Here is a 19,713-nt window from a genome sequence, read left to right as displayed (position 1 = left end):
AGCTGCTGGTAGTAATCTCTTATGATCCTTTGTATTTCAGTGTTGTCTATTGTGATCTCTCCATTTTCATTTCTAATTTTGTTGATTTGGTTCTTCTCCCTTTGTTTCTTGATGAATCTGGCTAACGGCTTGTCAATTTTATTTACATTTTCAAGAAACCAGCTTTTAGCTTTGTTGATTTTTGCTATGGTCTCTTTTGTTTCTTTTACATTTATTTCTGCCCTAATTTTTAAGATTTCCTTCCTTCTACTAACCCTGGGGTTCTTCATTTCTTCCTTCTCTAGTTGGTTTACATGTAGAGTTAGGTTATTTATTTGACTTTTTTCTTGTTTCTTGAGGTAAGCCTGTAATGCTATGAACCTTCCCCTTAGCAGTGCTTTTACAGTGTCCTATAAGTTTGGGGTTGTGTTTTCATTTTCATTCATTTCTATGCATATTTTGATTTCTTTTTTTATTTCTTCTATGATTTGTTGGTTATTCAGAAGCGTGTTATTTAGCCTCCAGATGTTGGAATTTTTAATAGTTTTGTTCCTGCCACTGAGATCTAATCTTACTGCATTGTGGTCAGAAAAGATGACTGGAATGATTTCAATTTTTTTGAATTTACCAAGGCTAGATTTATGGCCCAGGATGTGATCTATTCTGGAGAAGGTTCCATGTGCACTTGAGAAAAAGATGAAATTTATTATTTTGGAGTGAAATGTCCTATAGATATTAATTAGGCCTAGCTAGACCAGTGTGTCTTTTAAAGTTTGTGTTTCCTTGTTAATTTTCTGTTTAGTTGATCTATCCATAGTTGAGAGTGGGGTATTAGAGTCTTCCACTATTATTGTTTTATTGCTAATTTCCACCTTCTTTTTTGTTAGCATTTGCCTTACATATTGCAGTGCTCCCATGTTGGGTGCATATATATTTATTATTGTTATATCTTCTTCTTGGATTGCTCCTTTGATCATTATGGAGTGTCCTTCTTTGTCTCTTTTCACAGCCTTTATTTTGAAGTCTATTTTATCTGATATAAGTATTGCAACTCCTGCTTTCTTTTGGTCTCCGTTTGCATGGAATATTTTTTTTCCAGCCTTTCACTTTCAGTCTGTATGCCTCCCTTGTTTTGAGGTGGGTCTCTTGCAGGCAGATTCTTTACCAGTTGAGCCACTGGGGAGGCCCTGAGGTGGGTCTCTTGTAGACAGCATATATAGGGGTCTTGCTTTTGTATCCATTCAGCCAGTCTTTGTCTTTTGGTTGGGGCATTCAACCCATTTACATTTAAGGTAATCATTGATGAGAAGGGTCTCAAAGCCATTTGCTTTGTTGTTTTGGGTTCACGTTCATACAACCTTTCTGTGTTTCCTGTCTAGAGAAGATCCTTTAGCATTTGTTGAAGAGCTGAATTTGGTTTGGGGGTGCTGAATTCTCTCAACTTTTGCTTGTCTGTAAAGCTTTTATATTCTCCTTCATATCTGAATGAAATCCTTGCTGGGTACAGTAGTCTGGGTTGTAGGTTATTCTCTTTCATAACTTTAAGTATGTCCTGCCATTCCCTTCTGGCCTGAAGAGTTTCTATTGAAAGGTCAGCTGTTATCCTTATGGGGATCTCTTTGTGTGTTATTTGTTGTTTCTCCCTTACTGCTTTTAATATTGTTCTTTGTGTTTGATCTTTGTTAATTTGACTAATATGTGTCTTGGGGTGTTTTGCCTTGGGTTTATCCTGTTTGGGACTCTCTGGGCTTCTTGGACTTGGATGACTAATTTCCTTCTCCAATTTGGGGAAGCTTTCAGCTATTATCTCCTCGAGTATTTTCTCATGGTCTTTCTTTTTGTCTTCTTCTTCTGGGACTCCTATGATTCGAATGTTGGGGCATTCATTGATTTTAAATGTAACATATATGGCCATATATGACAAAGTCACAACTAACGTCACAGTCATCCACAAAAAGATGAGAGCATTTCCTCTAAAATCAGGAACATGACAGGGATGCCCACTCTCACCACTTTTATTCAGTATTGTATTGGAAGTCACAGCAATCAGACAAAGAAAAGAAATAAGGGGAATCAAATTGGAAAGGAAGAAGTAAAACTGTCACTGTTTGGCATTTTAAATGACATAATACTATATATAGAAAATTCTAAAGATGCTCACCAAAAAACTATTAGAACTAATAAATGAGTTTGGTGAAGTTGCAGGATACAAAGTTAATATATGTAAATCTGATGCATTTCTATCCACTAATAGCAAACTGTCACAAAGAGAAATTTAAAAACGAACCCTATTTACAATCGCATCAAAAAGAATAAAATACCTAGGAATAAATCTAACCAACGACTGTGTGGATCACATTAAACTCTGGAATATTCTGAAAGAAATGGGCATACCAGACCACTTGACCTGCCTCTTGAGAAACCTGTATGCAGGTCAGGAAGCAATAGTTAGAACTGGACATGGAACAACAGACTGGTTCCAAATAGGAAAAGGAGTACATCAAGGCTGTATATTGTCACCCTGCTTATTTAACTTATATGCAGAGTACATCATGAGAAACGCTGGGCTGGAAGAAGCACAAGCTGGAATCAAGATTGCTAGGAGACATAATAATAACCTCAGACATGCAGATGACGCCACCCTTATGGCAGAAATCGAAGAAGAACTAAAGAGCCTCTTGATGAAAGTGAAAGAGGAGAGTGAAAAAGTTGGCTTAAAGCTCAACATTCAGAAAACTAAGATCATGGCATCCAGTCCCATTACTTCATGGCAAATAGATGGGGAAACAGTGGAAACGGTGTCAGACTTTATTTTGGGGGGCTCCAAAATCACTGCAGATGGTGATTGCAGCAATGAAATTAAAAGATGCTTATTCCTTGGAAGGAAAGTCATGACCAACCTAGACAGCATATTAAAAAGCAGAGACATTACTTTGCCAACAAAGGTCCGTCTAGTCAAGGCTATGGTTTTTCCAGTGGTCATGTAGGGATGTGAGAGTTGGACTGTGAAGGAAGCTGAGCACTGAAGAATTGATGCTTTTAAACTGTGGTGTTGGAGAAGACTTTTGAGAGTCCCTTGGACTGCAAGGAGATCCAACCAGTCCATCCTAAAGGAGATCAGTCCTGGGTGTTCTTTGAAGGACTGATGTTGAAGCTGAAACTGCAATACTTTGGCCACCTCATGCCAAGAGCTGACTCATTTGAAAAGACCCTGATGCTGGGAAAGATTGAGGGCAGGAGAAGAAGGGGACGACAGCGTATGAGATGTCTGAATGGCAGCACTGACTCAATAGACATGGGTTTGGTTGGACTCTGGGAATTGGTAATGGATAGGGAGGCCTGGCTTGCTGCAGTTCATGGGGTCACAACGAGTCGGACACAACTGAGTGACTGAACTAAACTAAACTGAACTGAACGAGGTAAAATGCTTATACTCTGAAAACTATAGTACACTGATGAAAATGAAAGTGACACAAACAATTGAAAAGATAAACTATGCTCGTGAGTTGGAAGACTTAATAACCCTAAAATGTCCATACTACCAAAGGCAATCTACAGAGTCAATGCAATCCCTATCAAAATACCAATTGCATTTTTCACAGAACTAAAAGAAATAATTCTAAAATTTGTGTGGAAACACAAAAGACCTCCAGTAGACAAAGCAATCTTGAGAAAGAACAAAGTCAGAGGCATTGTATTCCCTGACTTCAAACTATACTATAAAGCTACAGTAATCCAGACAGTATAGCACTGGCACAAAAACAGACACATAGATCAATGAAACAGAACAGAGGGCCCAGAAATAAACCCATACTTTTATGGTCAATTAATCTATGACAAGGGAGGCAAGATTATACAATGGGAAAAAGACAGCTTCTTCAATAAATTGTGCTGGGAAAACTGGACAGCTACATGCAAAAGAATCAAACTGGACTATTTTCTCACACCATATTCAAAAATAAACTCAAAATGGATAAAGACTTAAATGTAAGAACTGAAAGCATAAAACTTCTAGAAAAAACACAGGCAGCATGCTCTTTGACATTGATCTTAGCAACAATTTTTTTGGCTCTATCTCCTCAGGCAAGGGAAGCAAAAGCCAAAATAAACAAATGAGACTGCATTGAACTAAAAAGCTTTTGCACAGCAAAGGAAACTATCAGCAAAATGAAAATGATATATCCAATAAGGGGTTAATTTCCAACAAAACAAAAAACTCAGACAATTCAACATCAGAAACAACCCTGAGTAAGATATGAACAGAGACCTGAAGAGACATTTTTCCAAAGAATATATACAGCCAACAGACATATGAAAAAATGTCAACATCATTAATCATCAGGGAAATGAAAATTAAATCCCAGTAAGATGACACCACACATCTGTCAGAATGACCACCTTCTAAAAGACAACAAATAACAAGTGTTAGTGAGGATATGGAGAAAAGGGAAGCTTCATTGACTGTTGGTGACATTGTAAATTCCATAGTACCTACTATAGAAAACAGTATAGAAGCGCCTCAAAAAGTTAAATATAGAACTACCCTATGATCCAACAATTTTACTTCTGGGTATTTACTCAAAGGGAAAAAAAACACATTAATTTGAGAAGATATGCACACCTTAATGTTCATAGCCGTATTACTTACAATAACCAAGACATGGAAGCAGCCTAAGAGTCCATCAAAAGATAAATGGATGAAGAAGATGTGGTATATGTACAGTGGACTATTACTCAGTCATACAAAGCAATCTTGTCATTTGTGACAACACGAATGAACTGTAGATAGTACCATGCTAAGTGAAATAAATCAGACAAAGACAAACACATATGATTTCACTTACATGTAGAATCTGAAAAAATAAACCAAACAAAATGAAAGCTGACTTACAGGTACAGAGAACTGACTGGTGGTTGCTAGGAGAGAAGCCCACGGTGGAGGGGTGAAAATAGTGAAGGGGACTCAGAGGTACAAACCTCCAGTTATAAACTAAGCTATGGGGATGAAATTTATAGTATTAGACATGTAGTCAATAATATTGTAGTAACTCTGTGTGGAGACAGGTGGTTACTTATCTTATGTTCATTCATTTCATAACGTATGCAAATATCAAATCAATATGTAGTATGCCTGAAACTAATATTTATGTCAGATATATTTCAGTTTTTAAAGGCAATGTGTTTTGTACAGACTTTTGAACTCTGTGGGAGAAGGTGAGGGTGGGATGTTTCGAAAGAACAGCATGTATATTATCTAGGGTGAAACAGACCACCAGCCCAGGTGGGATGCATGAGTCAAGTGCTCGGGCCTGGTGGGCTGGAAAGACCCAGAGGAATCGGGTGGAGAGGGAGGTGGGATGGGGGACCGGGATGGGGAATACGTGTAACTCTATGGCTGATTCATATCAATGTATGACAAAACCCACTGAAAAATAAAAAATAAAAAAAAATAATAATAAAGGCAATGTGTTTAATGTAGAGAATAAAAAATGCTTCTCTATTGAAGAAGTATTTTTAAGATCCTACTGCATTTGTGCATCGGGAATGCAATGCCAAACAAAACCAGATGTGGTCTGTTTTTAGTTTGTGAGAGTTCAGTACATATCACTCAATCCCCCAAACAACTCTATGGTCTTAAATGCCCATAAAGAACTGAATTTTAAACACACAGTGCAATACTATACAGTAATGTGAATGAAGAATTTATAGTTACATACAATGGATAAATCTCTGAACATGTGTTAAAGAAAGATGCCAAATACAAAAACGTACATGTTATGTGACTTCATTGAGATGAGGTACAAAGCAGGCAAAGTTAATCTGTAAAAAACGTGGTTCTTTGGGAGATGACAAGAAGAGAGCACAGAACCACGTCTGGAGTCAGGGAAATGTTCTGTTTCATGATCAGGGTGCTGGCTACATGGATGAGTTAAGTTTGGGAAAATTCAGTGTAGCTTAAAAATTGCAACAGCTTTAAGAGAAAATAGTTATTACTATTTCCATTCACAGATGGAAAGTCTGAGCTTCTGAGAGGCTGATGACTTGGGTCAAAGTCATACTTTAAGTGGCAGAGCCAAGTTTCAATCCAGGCTACCTGCTTCCAGGTCCCAGGTGTCTGAGGAACCTGAGAAACTCCTGTTACTCCATACACTCAGCAGCATTTGGTGTTGTCAGATTTTTGGATTTGGGCCATTGTACTGGGTGCGTAGTGGTATCTTTACCACTCTAGGTACCATATATCTTGGTATATGTTCCAAGTGTATTTGAAAAGAAAATGTGTTCCACTGTTCTTGAATGGAGTGTTCTGTAAATGCTTGTTCAGTCTTGTTGAATGATGGTCTCGTTGAGTTCTGTATCTTTCCTAGTTTTCTGTCTAGTTGCTCAATCAACTAAATTGTGCATGTGTTGGTTTTAATACACAGACTGTGAATAGAGACTTAGTTAAAATAAGGACGTGAACTTTGTTCTGTGGAGTGATAGCTGATATGACTACCCCAGGCATTTAAAGTACAAAGGGCAAAGGCAGGTGCTTACTTCAAGCACCTGGGAAGGACAAGCATTTAAAGTACAAGGGCAAAGGCAGGTGCTTACTTCACTGGATAAATCATCACTCCCCAGATGCCTCTCAATATTGCTATTTTCTGACTGAAATCTCTGAAATGAATCTCCTATTATACTAGAAGTGTCCATGTTCTGCCATGTCATTAAACTTTTTTAAAATTGGAGGAAAATTGCTTTACAATGTTGTGTTGGTTTTTGCCAAACACCAAGTGAATCAGCCACACGTACACATATGTCCCCTCCCTCCTGAGCCTCCCCCACATCCCCGACCCCATCCTACCCTTCTAGGTTGTCACAGAGCTCCAGGTTGAGCTCGCTGTATCCATACAGCAGCTGCCCACTGGCCATTTTACACAAGGTAGTGTATATATGTCAGTAATACTTTCTTAATTCATCCCACCCTCTCCTTCCCCACTGTGTCCACAAGTCTGTTCATTATGCCTGTGTCTCTATTCCCGCCCTGAAAATAGGTTCATCAGTATCATTTTATTATCTTGAAATGGAGTCAGCCCCAAGTTTCTTAGTAAAGACTCTAAAAAAAAGAGTTTTTAAATGCAAACTCATTAACTCTTATAATTTGAACAAAGAAACAAAAACTAGTAAAAGTATCACTATCATATGTTATGTATAACTCTCCCCAGATTACTCCTCCTACTTCCATATATTATCACTGAAAAAGGTATAATCCTAAAGATATGACTGTCTTTCAGAGGGGTAGCTTTTTTCCTTTTCATGTGTTGGGGAGGAAGAAATTTTTCTCTACCCATCTAGGTTCTTCTGGCTGGTCTACGAATTAAATTGACATGATACAAGTTAGTGGAAGAAAATCATACAAAAGTTTAATAATCCAAAACTGAGTAATTTACTAAAATAGCCTAAACTCTCACTTTAAATACCATTTTCAGATAAAAACAAAAGAAGATGTTGGGGGTAGGGGTTTAGGGATTCACAGGGAAGGAAGGCAATGTATATAGAGATAGAAAAGCAAATGTCTGGTAAATAAATTTTGATAGGTCATGTGGAGACTATGGGACAGAGAGTGGACCCTGATCTCTACATCCTCGCTAGTTCCCACCACCACACTTAGCCCATATGCTTTGCAGATATCTGTGCTCATAGCTCTATTGTGAAAACAAGCCCTTTATTTAACTTCTTTGAGCAGCTAAGGGGGAGACAAAAAGACTTCTTGAGTCTTCTATATTTTTTGATTGTCTTGGAAAAAATCTGCATGCCAAAGAGATATTTTGGGGTGGCAAATTCTTCTCCCTTATACACAGATATGCAGATGACACCACCCTTATGGCAGAAAGCAAAGAGGAACTAAAGAGTCTCTTGATGAAAGTGAAAGAGGAGAGTGAAAAAGTTGGCTTAAATCTCAACATTCAAAAAACAAAGATCATGGCATCTGGTCCCATCCCTTCATGGCAAACAGATGGGGAAACAATGGAAACAAGGCCAGACTTTATTTTCTTGGGCTCCAAAGTCACTGTAGACGGTGACTGCAGCCATGAAATTAAAAGTCACTTGCTCCTTGGGAGAAAAGCTATGACCAACCTAGACAGCATATTAAAAAGCAGAGACATTACTTTGCCAACAAAGGTCCATCTAGTCAAAGCTATGGTTTTTCCAATAGTCATGTATGGATGTGAGAGTTGGACTATAAAGAAAGCTGAGCACCAAAGAATTGATGGTTTTGAACTGTGGTGTTGGAGAAGACTCTTGAGAGTCCCGTGGACTGTAAGGAGATCCAACCAGCTCATCCTAAAGGAAATCAGTCCTGAATATTCACTGGAAGGACTGATGCTGAAGCTGAAACACCAATACTTTGGCGATCCTGATGTGAAGAACTGACTCATTGGAAAATCCCCTGATGCTGGTAAAGATAAAGGGAGGAGGAGAAGGGGATGACAGAGGATGAGATGGTTGGATAGCATCACCAACTTGATGGATATGAGTTTGAGCAAGCTCTGGGAGTTGATGATGGACAGGTAAGCCTGGTGTGGTGCAGTCCTTGGGGTTGCAAAGAGTTGGACACTACTGAGCAACTGAATTGAACTGAACTGAAGTGTACGATTTAGTGGCATTAAGTACATTCGAATTGTTGTGCAAACATCTACCCAGTGTCAGGGAGAGAGACATTTCCCCCTTTACCTCTCTTGAGTTCTTATGGTTGGACTAATAATAAAATTGACACAAGGCAGATTAGCAGGAGAAAAAGAATTAAACTTTAATTTCTGCACATGGAAGTCCCAGGGAAATAGAGCTTAAGTGGCCAAAATAGGCAGCTTATATCAGTTCAGTTCAGTTCAGCCTCCATTCCTTATTTTGAACCAGTCTGTTGTTTCATATTCAGTTCTAACTGTTGCTTCCTGACCTGCATACAGATTTCTCAAGAGGCAAGTCAGGTGGACTGGTATTCCCAACTCTTGAAAAATTTTCCACAGTTTGTTCTGATCCACAAGGCTAAAGGTTTTGGCATAGTCAACAAAGCAGAAATAGATGCTTTTCTGGAACTCTCTTGCTTTTTCAATGATCCAACGGAAGTTGGCAAATTGATCTCTGGTTCCTCTTTCTCTTCTAAATCCAGTTTGAACATCTGGAATTTCACGGTTCATGTACTGTTGAAGCCTGGCTTGGAAAATTTTGAGCATTACTTTACTAGCGTGTGAGATGAGTGCAACTGTGCAGTAGTTTGAGCATTCTTTGGCATTGCCAAAGAATATATAAGCAATTCAGGCAGCTTATATACTTTTTAGGAAAATGAGAAATATATCTGTGAGGAACTGACAGGAAAAATGTTTGGGGTGAAGAATCTAAACTGAGCTTGGCTTGAGTTGATAAATGAGAATATGTAAGAAGTCTTATTAATACAGGCTTCTCTGCTCTGAATCCCTATCTTTAGTGATGAAGGTGTCCTCCCTCCAGATGCAGAGGGTGCACCCTTCATGTAAGATTTATTTCCTGCTTGTTTTAGGGAGACAGAGAAAGTCAGAGTTTCCTTCTTGAATCACCTGCTTTTCAAGCAACTTCAGTCAGTTCAGTTGCTCAGTCATGTCCAACTCTTTGCAACCCCATGGACTGTAGCACACCAGGCTTCCCTGTCTATCACCAACTCCCAGAGCTTGCTCAAACTCATGTCCATCAAGTTGATGATGCCATCCAATCATCTCATCCTCTGTCATCCCCTTCTCCTCCTGCCTTCAATCTTTCCCAGCATCAGTGGCTCTTCCAATGAGTCAGTTCTGCACATCAGGTGGCCAAAGTATTGGAGTTTCAGCTTCAGCATCAGTCCTTCCAATAAACACCCAGGACTGATAACCTTTAGGATGGATTGGTTGGATCTCCTTGCAGTCCAAGGGACTCTCAAGAGTCTTCGACACCACAGTTCAAAAGCATCAATTCTTTGGTGCTCAGCTCTCTTTATAGTCCAACTCTCACATCCATACATGACTACTGGAAAAACAGCTTTGACTAGATGGAACTCTCTTGGCAAAGCAATATCTCTGCTTTTTAATATGTTGTCTATGTTGGTCATGAAACACCTGTAGTAACAAGCAAATTTGGCCTTGGAGTACAGAATGAAGCAGGGCAAAGGCTAATAGAGTTTTGCCAAGAGAACACACTGGTCATAGCAAACACCCTCTTCCAACAGCATAAGACAAGGCTCTACACATGGACATCACCAGATGGGCAACACCAAAATCAGATTGATTATATTCTTTGCAGCCAAAGATGGAGAAGCTCTATATAGTCAGCAAAAACAAGACCGGGAGCTGACTGTGGCTCAGATCATGACTCCTTATTGCCAAATTCAGACTTAAATTCAAGAAACTAGGGAAAACCACTAGAGCATTCAGGTATGACCTAAATCAAATCCCTTATGATTATACAGTGGAAGTGAGAAATAGATTTAAGGGACTAGATCTGATAGACAGAGTGCCTGAAGAACTATGGATGGAGGTTCATGATATTATACAGGAGACAGTGATCAAGACCATCCCCATAGAAAAGAAATGCAAAAAAGCAAAATGACTGTCTGAAGAGGACTTAAAAATAGCGGTGAAAAGAAGAGAAGTGAAAAGCAAAGGAGAAAAGGAAAGATATTCCCATTTGAATGCAGAGTTCCAAAGAATAGCAAGGAGAGATAAGAAAGCCTTCCTCAGTGATCAATGCAAAGAAATAGAGGAAAACAACAGAACGGGAAAGACTAGGGATCTCTTCAAGAAAACTAGAGATGCCAAGGGAATATTTCATGCAAAGATGGGTTCGATAAAGGACAGAAATTGCACGGACCTAACAGAAGCAGAAGATATTAAGAAGAGGTGGCAAGAATACACAGAAGAACTGTACAAAAAAGATCTTCACGACCCAGATAATCACAATGGTGTGATCACTCACCTAGAGCCAGACATCCTGGAATGTGAAGTCAAGTGGGCCTTAAAAAGCATTACTACGAACAAAGCTAGTGGACGTGATGGAGTTACAGTTGTGCTATTTCAAATCCTTAAAGATGATGCTGTGAAAGTGCTGCACTCAATATGCTAGCAAATTTGGAAAACTCAGCAGTGGCCACAGAACTGGAAAAGGTCAGTTTTCATTCCAATCCCAAAGAAGGGCAATGTCAAAAAATGCTCAAACTACCCCACAATTGCACTCATCTCATGTGCTAGTCAAGTAATGCTCAAAATTCTCCAAGTCAGGATTCAGCAATATGTGAACTGTGAACTTCCAGATGTTCAAGCTGGTTTTAGATAAGGCAGAGGAACCAGAGATCAAATTGCCGATAACTGCTGGATCATCAAAAAAGCAAGAGAGTTCCAGAAAAACATCTATTTCTGCTTTATTGACTATGCCAAAGCCTTCGACTGTGTGGATCATGCTAAACTGTGGAAAATTCTGAAAGAGATGAGAATATTGGACCATATGATCTGCCTCTTGAGAAACCTATATGCAGGTCAGGATGCAACAGTTTGAACTGGACATGGAACAACAGACTGATTCCAAATAGGAAAAGGAGTACGTCAAGGCTGTATATTGTCACTCTGCTTATTTAACTTATATGCAGAGTACATCATGAGAAACGCTGGGCTGGAAGAAGCACAAGCTGGAATTAAGACTGCCAGGAGCAATATCAATAACCTCAGATATGCAGATGACACCACCCTTATGGCAGAAAATGAAGAGGAACAAAAAAGCCTCTTGATGAAAGTGAAAGAGGAGAGTGAAAAAGTTGGCTTAAAGCTCAACATTCAGAAAACTAAGATCATGGCATCTGGTCCCATCACTTCATGGCAAATAGATGGGGAAACAGTGGAAACGGTGTCAGACTCTTTTTTTGAGCTCCAAAATCACTGCAGATGGTGATTGCAGCTATGAAATTAAAGATGCTTGCTCCTTGGAAGGAAAGCTGTGACCAACCTAGACAGCATATTAAAAAGCAGAGACATTACTTTGCCAACAAAGGTCCGTCTAGTCAAGGCTATGGTTTTTCCAGTCGTCATGTATGGATGTGAGAGTTGGACTTTGAAGGAAGCTGAGTGCTGAAAAATTGATGCTTTTGAACTGTGGTGTTGGAGAAGACTCTTGAGCATCCCTTGGACTGCAAGGAGATCTAACCAGTCCATTCTGAAGGAGATAAGTCCTGGGTGTTCATTGGAAGGACTGATGCTGAAGCTGAAACTCCAATACTTAGGCCACCTCATGCTAAGAGTTGACTCATTTGAAAAGACCCTGATGCTGGGAGGGATTGCGGGCAGGTGGAGAAGGGGATGACAGAGGATGAGATAGCTGGATGGCATCACCAACTCGATCGATATGAGTTTGAGTAAACTTTGGGAGTTGGTGATGGACAGGGAGGCCTGGTGTGCTGCAATTCATGGGGTTGCAAAGAGTCGGACACAGCTGAGTGATTGAACTGAACTGAACTAATGTTGGTCATAGCCTTTCTTCCAAGGAAAAACGTCTTTTAATTTCATGGCAAAAGTCACCATCTGCAGTGATTTTGGAGCCCAAAAAAATATAGTCTGGCCCTGTTTCCATTGTCTCCCCATCTATTTGCCATGAAGTGATGGGACTGAATACCATGATCTTAGCTTTCTGATTGTTGAGTTTAAGTCAACTTTTTCACTCTCCCCTTTCACTTTCTTCAAGAGGCTTTTTCATTCTTCTTTGCTTTCTGCCATAAGGGTGGTGTCATCTGCATATCTGAGGTTATTGTTATTTCTCCTGGGAGTCTTGATTCCAGCTTGTGCTTCATCCAGGCCGGCATTTTGCATGATGTACTCTGCATATAAATTAAATGCAGGGTGACAATATACAACACTGATGCACTCCTTTTCTTATTTGGAACCAGTCTGTTGTTCCATGTCCAGTTTTAACTGTTGCTTCTTGACCTGCATATAGATTTCTTAGGAGGTGGGTCAGGTGGTCTGGTATTCCCATCTCTTTCAGAATTTTCCACAGTTTATTGTTGTCCACACAGTCGAAGGCTTTGGCATAGTCAATAAAGCAGAAATAGATGTTTTTTCTGGAACTCTCTAGCTTTTTCGATGATCCAGCAGATGTTCACAATTTGATCCCTGGTTCCTCTGCCTTTTCTAAATCCAGCTTGAACATCATGGTTCATGTACTTTTGATACCTGGCTTGGAGAATTTTGAGTATTATTTTGCTAGTGTATGAGATGAGTGCAAGTGTGCAGTAGTTTGAACATTCTTTGGCATTGCCTTTCTTTGGGATTGGAATGAAAACTGAGCTTTTCCAGTTCTGTGGCCACTGCTGAGTTTTCCAAATTTGCTGGCATATTGAGTGCAGCACTTTCACAACATCATCTTTTAGGATTTGAAAGAGCTCAGCTGGAATTCCATCACCTCCACTAGCTTTGTTCGCAGTGATGCTTCCTAAGGTCCACTTGACTTCACATTCCAGGATGTCTGGCTCTAGGTGAGTGATCACACCATTGTGATTATCTGGGTCTGAAGATCTTTTTTGTATAGTTTTTCTGTGTATTCTTTCACCTTTACTTAATATCTTCTGCTTCTGTTAGGTCCGTACCATTTCTGTACTTTATTGAGCCCATCTTGCATGAAATCTTCCCTTGATATCACTAATTTTGTTGAAGTGATCTCTAGTCTTTCCCATTCTATTGTTTTCCTCTGTTTCTTTGTATTGACCACTGAGGAAGGCGTTGTTATCTTTCCTTGTTATTCTTTGGAACTCTGCATTCAAATGGGAATATCTTTTCTTTTCTCCTTTGCCTTTAGCTTCTCTTCTTTTCTCAGCTATTTGTAAGGCCTCCTCAGACAACCGTTTTGTCTTTTTGCATTTCTTTTTCTTGGGGATGGTCTTGATCACTGCCTCCTGTACAATGTCATGAACCTCCATCCACAATTCTTCAGAGACTCTGTCTATCAGATCTAGTCCCTTAAATCTATTTCTCACTTCCACTGTATAATTGTAAGGGATTTAATTTAGGCCATACCTGAATGGTCTAGTGATTTTCCCTATTTTCTTCAATTTAAGTCTGAATTTGGCAATAAGGAGTTCATGATCTGAGCCACAGTCAGCTCCAGGTCTTGTTTTTGCTGATTGTATAGAGCTTCTTCATCTTTGGCTGCAAAGAATATAATCAATCTGATTTCAATATTGACCATCTGGTGATGTCCATGTGTAGAGCCTTGTCTTGTGTTGTTGGAAGAGGCTGTTTGCTATGACCAGTGTGTTCTCTTGGCAAAACTCTATTAGCCTTTGCCCTGCTTCATTTTGTACTTCAAGGCCAAATTTGCCTGTTTTTCCAGGTATCTCTTGACTTCCTACTTTTGCATTCTGGTCCCCTATAATGAAAAGGACATCTTTTTGGGTGTTAGTTCTAGAAGGTTTTCTGGTCTTCATAGAACTGTTCAACTTCAGCTCCAAGCAACTTCAGTTCAAAATAATCAAGATGCCACTGAAGCATATTTTGGGTTGGCCCATCCTGAGTCCTAACACCACCTTTAGAGCTTTTTCATTAACCCAGGCTGAAACTCAGTACCTATTACACAATAACTTTCCATTTTCACTATCCCATAGCATTTGCCTGCCTTATCTGAGTTTATCATATTCTGACTTGGGTAGCTTTAGTCTGTCATTAACCTTCTTTTTGTCTGTGATTGCCTGAGTGTTTTCACTGTAGGAACTAGAAGCTGTGCATTTAGGTAAACAATACCAACTGTGCTGAACTGGGGCACTGATTTCTCAGTGAGTGGGTAGACTTCCAAGCTGAGGAGTCATGAGCTGATAAAGAAAAGATAAAGGAACATCTTTATTCTCAATAACAAGCACAATGTTATTTTTTCAACTAAGAATACTGATGCCTAGGACATTTAAGTAAGTTGCTTGTGATCACAGTGCTAGAGTGGTTGAGTCCAGACTAAGGCCTTGTTTCCTCCTCACTCCAAGCGTCCCTGCCTTTTGGTTTCATTTCATCCAGGAGGCCATATTTCCAAAGTTTTAGATGACGGCTTGATGCTAGGCTCCAAGGAAGACAAAGCCAGGGATTTTGCTTTCAAGGTATTTGAAGTCCTAAAGCCTCAAAGTGCTACTATTTAAACATTAGTGGCTCCAGGCAAGTCTTAACTGCCCCGGGTATCTTCACATACCCATACCTCAGCTGAAAGTATCATGCGTGTTCCTGCTAAGTCTCTTCTGTCATGTCCAACTCTTTGTGACCCTATGGACTGTAGCTTGCCAGGCTCCTCTGTCCATAGGATTCTCCAGGGAAGAATACTGGAGTGGGTGGCCCCTGACCTCCTCCCGAGGATCTTCCCACCTTAGGGATAGAACCCACATCTCGTATGTCTCCTGTATTTGTAGGCAGATTCTCTTCCACTACCACCTGGAAGGCATTGCAGGAGGAGGTAGAACAGTGAAAAGGTGGATTGCCTTTAGATGATGTTGAATGAGTCCATGAAATACAATGTAAGGAAATGGCCTGTAGTTCACGCTACATTAAAAAGGAATGATGTATTTAAGAGCCAGTCTTTCCAGAACACTTAAAATGTCAGTTAATTTAAAAAGTGAAGTGTACTACATGTTTAGGGGGAAATGCATATTCAGTTTTCAAAGCCCTTTAATCTTCTGGACTCAGTGGCTATGTTTAAGGAAGTACAGTCCCGACAAGGCTGTGTCTGCCAAGTAGGCTATGGAGCCGCTTGAGTCATTTCTCGCCTGTTCACCAGATGCTTTCCTTGGCACATCCCTTGTGGCACATTTCCTTGGTATCCCTTGTGGAAAATGGCTGATCCTGCAGGTCCTTAAATAACCTTTCCCTTCAAGGAAAGCCCTGTCTCCATCCCTTCAAGATGCTGGCTTTGTAGCCTATGGTTTATTTCAGTCTTTCATTTCCTTTAAGGTTCAGAACCTGAACCACAGCTGCCATGAAGAGCTCCTCTCCCAATTCAACCTGTGGCAATTTCCTAATCCTTAGATATACTGAATTTTGTTAACTGTATCTTCTACTTAAAAACACAGGGAGAGCAGAGCCTGATGGCTAAGATTTCAGGCTCTTTACGCAGGCTTCTGGATTCAAATTCACTACTTACTGGTCAAGTTTCTTAATTTATTTCAGTTTCTTCATCTGAAAATGGGGATAATAATAATTTCCTCAAAGGTCAAATTAACTCTATTTCTTTATTTATTTTTGACTCTGCTGGGTCTTTGTTGATGCACAGGGGCTTTCTTTAGTTGCAGTGTGCAAGCATTACTCTTCATTTTGGAGCATGGGCTTCTCATTATGGTGACTTCTCTTGTGCAGCACAGGCTGTAGAGAGCCAGATCAGTAGTTGTGACACATGGGCTTACCTGCCCTGCAGCATGTGAAATCTTCCCGGACCAGGGATCAAACCCATGTCTTCTAAATTATCACGTGGATTCTCATCCACTGTACCACCAGGGAAATCCTAAGTGAATTCCTATAAAGATACTTGGAACAACCCAAATGTTCATTAATAGACAAACGGACTGAAAAATGACACAGAAACATATAATGGGATATTTCTTACTCAGCCTTAACAAAAGTGCAGTTCTAATGAAAACTTCAGTGTGGATCAACCTTGAACCATTACTGTCAGTAAAATAAGCCTAACACAAAAGGACAAATATTGTATGAGATTCCTAGAACAGAAAAATACATAGAGACAGAAAGTAGAATAGAAGTTATCAGAGGCTGATGGAAGGAAAGAAAGAGGAGTTATTATTTACTGGATACAGAGCCTTGATACAGGGTGATGAAAAAGTTCTGGAGATGGAAAGTGGTAAATAGCTGCACAACAATATGAATGCATGTAATGCCACTCAACTGTATGCTTAAAATGGTGAGTTTTGTTATGTATATTATATCACAATAAAAATGGTTTTAAAGGAACAGGGTCTGATACATAGTAAAGTTTCTGGTTTGTTTGTGGTATCTTTTGCATTATTGCCTAATGTTGTTCTCTAACTTTTTGCCTTTAAATTCTCCACTCGGTGTGATGCCTTCTCTCTAACTTCAGGGCATGGACCATGTCATACTTTGGCTTGTCCTTCAGTGTACCTGCCCATGTACCTTGCATATAGTTGGACTCTGTCAATCATTGACTGACTAGAGCAGATTCCAAATAACCTGTGTTAAAATAGTGTGACCCATGCTCTCACGCAAATGGAGTGGATCTCAGTGTTTTCTTTGTGGGAGGCTATTAGCCTGGTGACTAAGAGCTAGAATCTGGAGTCCATCCGACCTAGATTTGAGTTTCAGTTTTGCCATTTGTTAACTCTGTGCCTTTGGAAAGTAAATCAGTCTTCTCAGCTTCAGCTAATTGTGGTGGGGCAAATAATATCTACTTTACCATATGTTCTGTGTTGACAAAAATGAAATAACATATGTTGAGAACATGGCCCGACCTGGGAACTCAATAATTAGCAGTTAATACAAACATTTCTTATCCTAAGCACTGCTGGTACCTTAACTTATCACTCTGAGAGTCAATTTCTGAAACTGACCTTTCAATTAAAGCAAATGCCAATCCCTGGACTTTTGTGGGCATTTCTGCAATGAAGGACAATGTCTTAAAACCATAACCTCTCAGGAGGATTGTGGGACTTACTCTGCTTCCCAGCGGTCTCAGATGTACAAGGAAGATTCTAAAAGCTCAGCAGAGTAAGAAAAGAGCAGTAGCTCTTCTCAATTCATAAGTAGTTCCCTCTTAACCCAGACAAACACTTTAAGGTGTGAATGCCTGCTCAGAGCCCTTAGAGAAAGCAGTGCTGAGCAAAGTTAGGGTCAAAAGCCAGGGTCTCTCTCCAAAGTGCAAAGTAGATTGAGAGACAGGAGCAGTGGAGTTACTGGCTCATTCAGCATTAAAGGGCAGTGAACATGTAAAGACCAGGCACATTCAGAGGTTGAACTTGGTTAAAAAAAAATGGTGGCCACTGCGGATGATTTTGAAGGCATCCAAGAAAGGAAGCAGAGTGGGAGTCACAAAGATGAAGTCCTGAAAACTGAGGTTTTTCCTGTAGCAAGAACCAGATCTGGGCAGACTGGATCTTGTCCTCACTGAAATATTTTAGGGTGTTTATTCCAGAGTGAGCACTGAGACATTGTCTTAGCCCAGGGTAAGGACAAGTGATCATATGTCAAGGTGAATGTTGGCAAACAAAGGAGAAACTCTTGGACTCAGTATTCCAGGAAGTCTAGAAATCTTGACCAACTAAAATGTAATCCTGTAGTGGAATGTGAGTTCTAGATTTCACAACACCTGAAGTGATTTCAGAATACAAAGCAGAGAAAGAGAGCAAGCTGAGAAGGAAGGAAGGGAGCAAACACAATCAAGAGACTACACTTGAAGTGGAGCAGTTACGAAAGAAAACGGCCCAAGAACTAGAAACATGTTCTTACACAAAGCACTTATCACCTCATGGGCAGCCACTGTCAACATTCCTTTGACTGCCATGCACCTGACAATAGAAAGGTACTCTGTGTATCAGTCACTGCCTCAAACAGGGACAAATTCTATTTTCCTGCCCATGAATATATTTGTAACTAATCTTCCAAATAACTTCACATTTCAGAGCTTCTATGTCTGAGTTATAAATTTTCTGTCAATCATTACCCATAACTTGAGAAATGTCTCTCTAATCTAACTTCAGGAGATGTTTATCTATGTCACTAAGGACTTGTCTGAACTTTTTATCAACAGTGAGGAAATACACAGACACACACACATACACACAGATACCAATAGACTGTATAGTATATACTGTAAATATGAAAAAAAGTTCAGGAAAGAAGAATGGAAAGATATTCACCAAATTGTTTACAAGATTATATTCATTTTCACCTTCATTTTTGATACATATTTGTATTCCCCCACCCTCACTGCAGGAAATCACTTCTCTATTCTAAGCAAAATATCTCTCTGTGAGCCAGAGGTGGGTAGATGTCTTTGTGGGATAAGCAATGGCCGTCTGTTACTGAAATTGTGGCCTTGAAGTCCATTGTGAGCAATGAACTCTTTAGAGAAAAAGTGTGGTAACAATTCAGGTGATTCTGGGACTTCCTGGTGGTCCAGTGGTTAAGATTCTATGCTTTCACTGCAGGGGGCACAAGTTCAATCCCTGGTAGAAGAACTAAGATCCCACTTGGCAAGAGGCACAGCCAAAACATAAAAAATAAATAAAACCAAAAAAAATTCAGGTGATTCTAAATTATATTTTAATTTCATATTAGAAATAATAAAATTGTTAAGAGTTTCATAAACACATTCTTTCCCTTTTCAAGCAAATATTAAATTACTAAGGTAACTAATGTTTCATTCTCTTCTAATACATATGATTAACACTGGGAAAACTGTCAATTGAATTCAACATCTATTCATCACTTACTATGTACAAGGCAGTTTGAAGGACTGCAAAATTGAAGAGTGGAAGAAAATAGTGGAAGAGAAAATGCAAGTACATAACAATATCACAGGTCAGAATACAATAGATTTAGCAAAGGCAGTTATAATGCTGTAGAATGCTCATAATAACTTTTTATACTTTCTGAATCTTTCAGGGTCATTATGAGGATTACAAATGTAAATATTTGGTTGTTATAAACAGTCAAATATTTATCATTACATTAAAGAAATGCACTGAAAAAATTCATTGGAGCAATTAAGGTT

This window comes from Muntiacus reevesi, chromosome 1 (assembly GCF_963930625.1).
Source record: "Muntiacus reevesi chromosome 1, mMunRee1.1, whole genome shotgun sequence".
NCBI classification, from domain to species: domain Eukaryota; kingdom Metazoa; phylum Chordata; class Mammalia; order Artiodactyla; family Cervidae; genus Muntiacus; species Muntiacus reevesi.
This window is presented reverse-complemented; position numbering follows the sequence as displayed.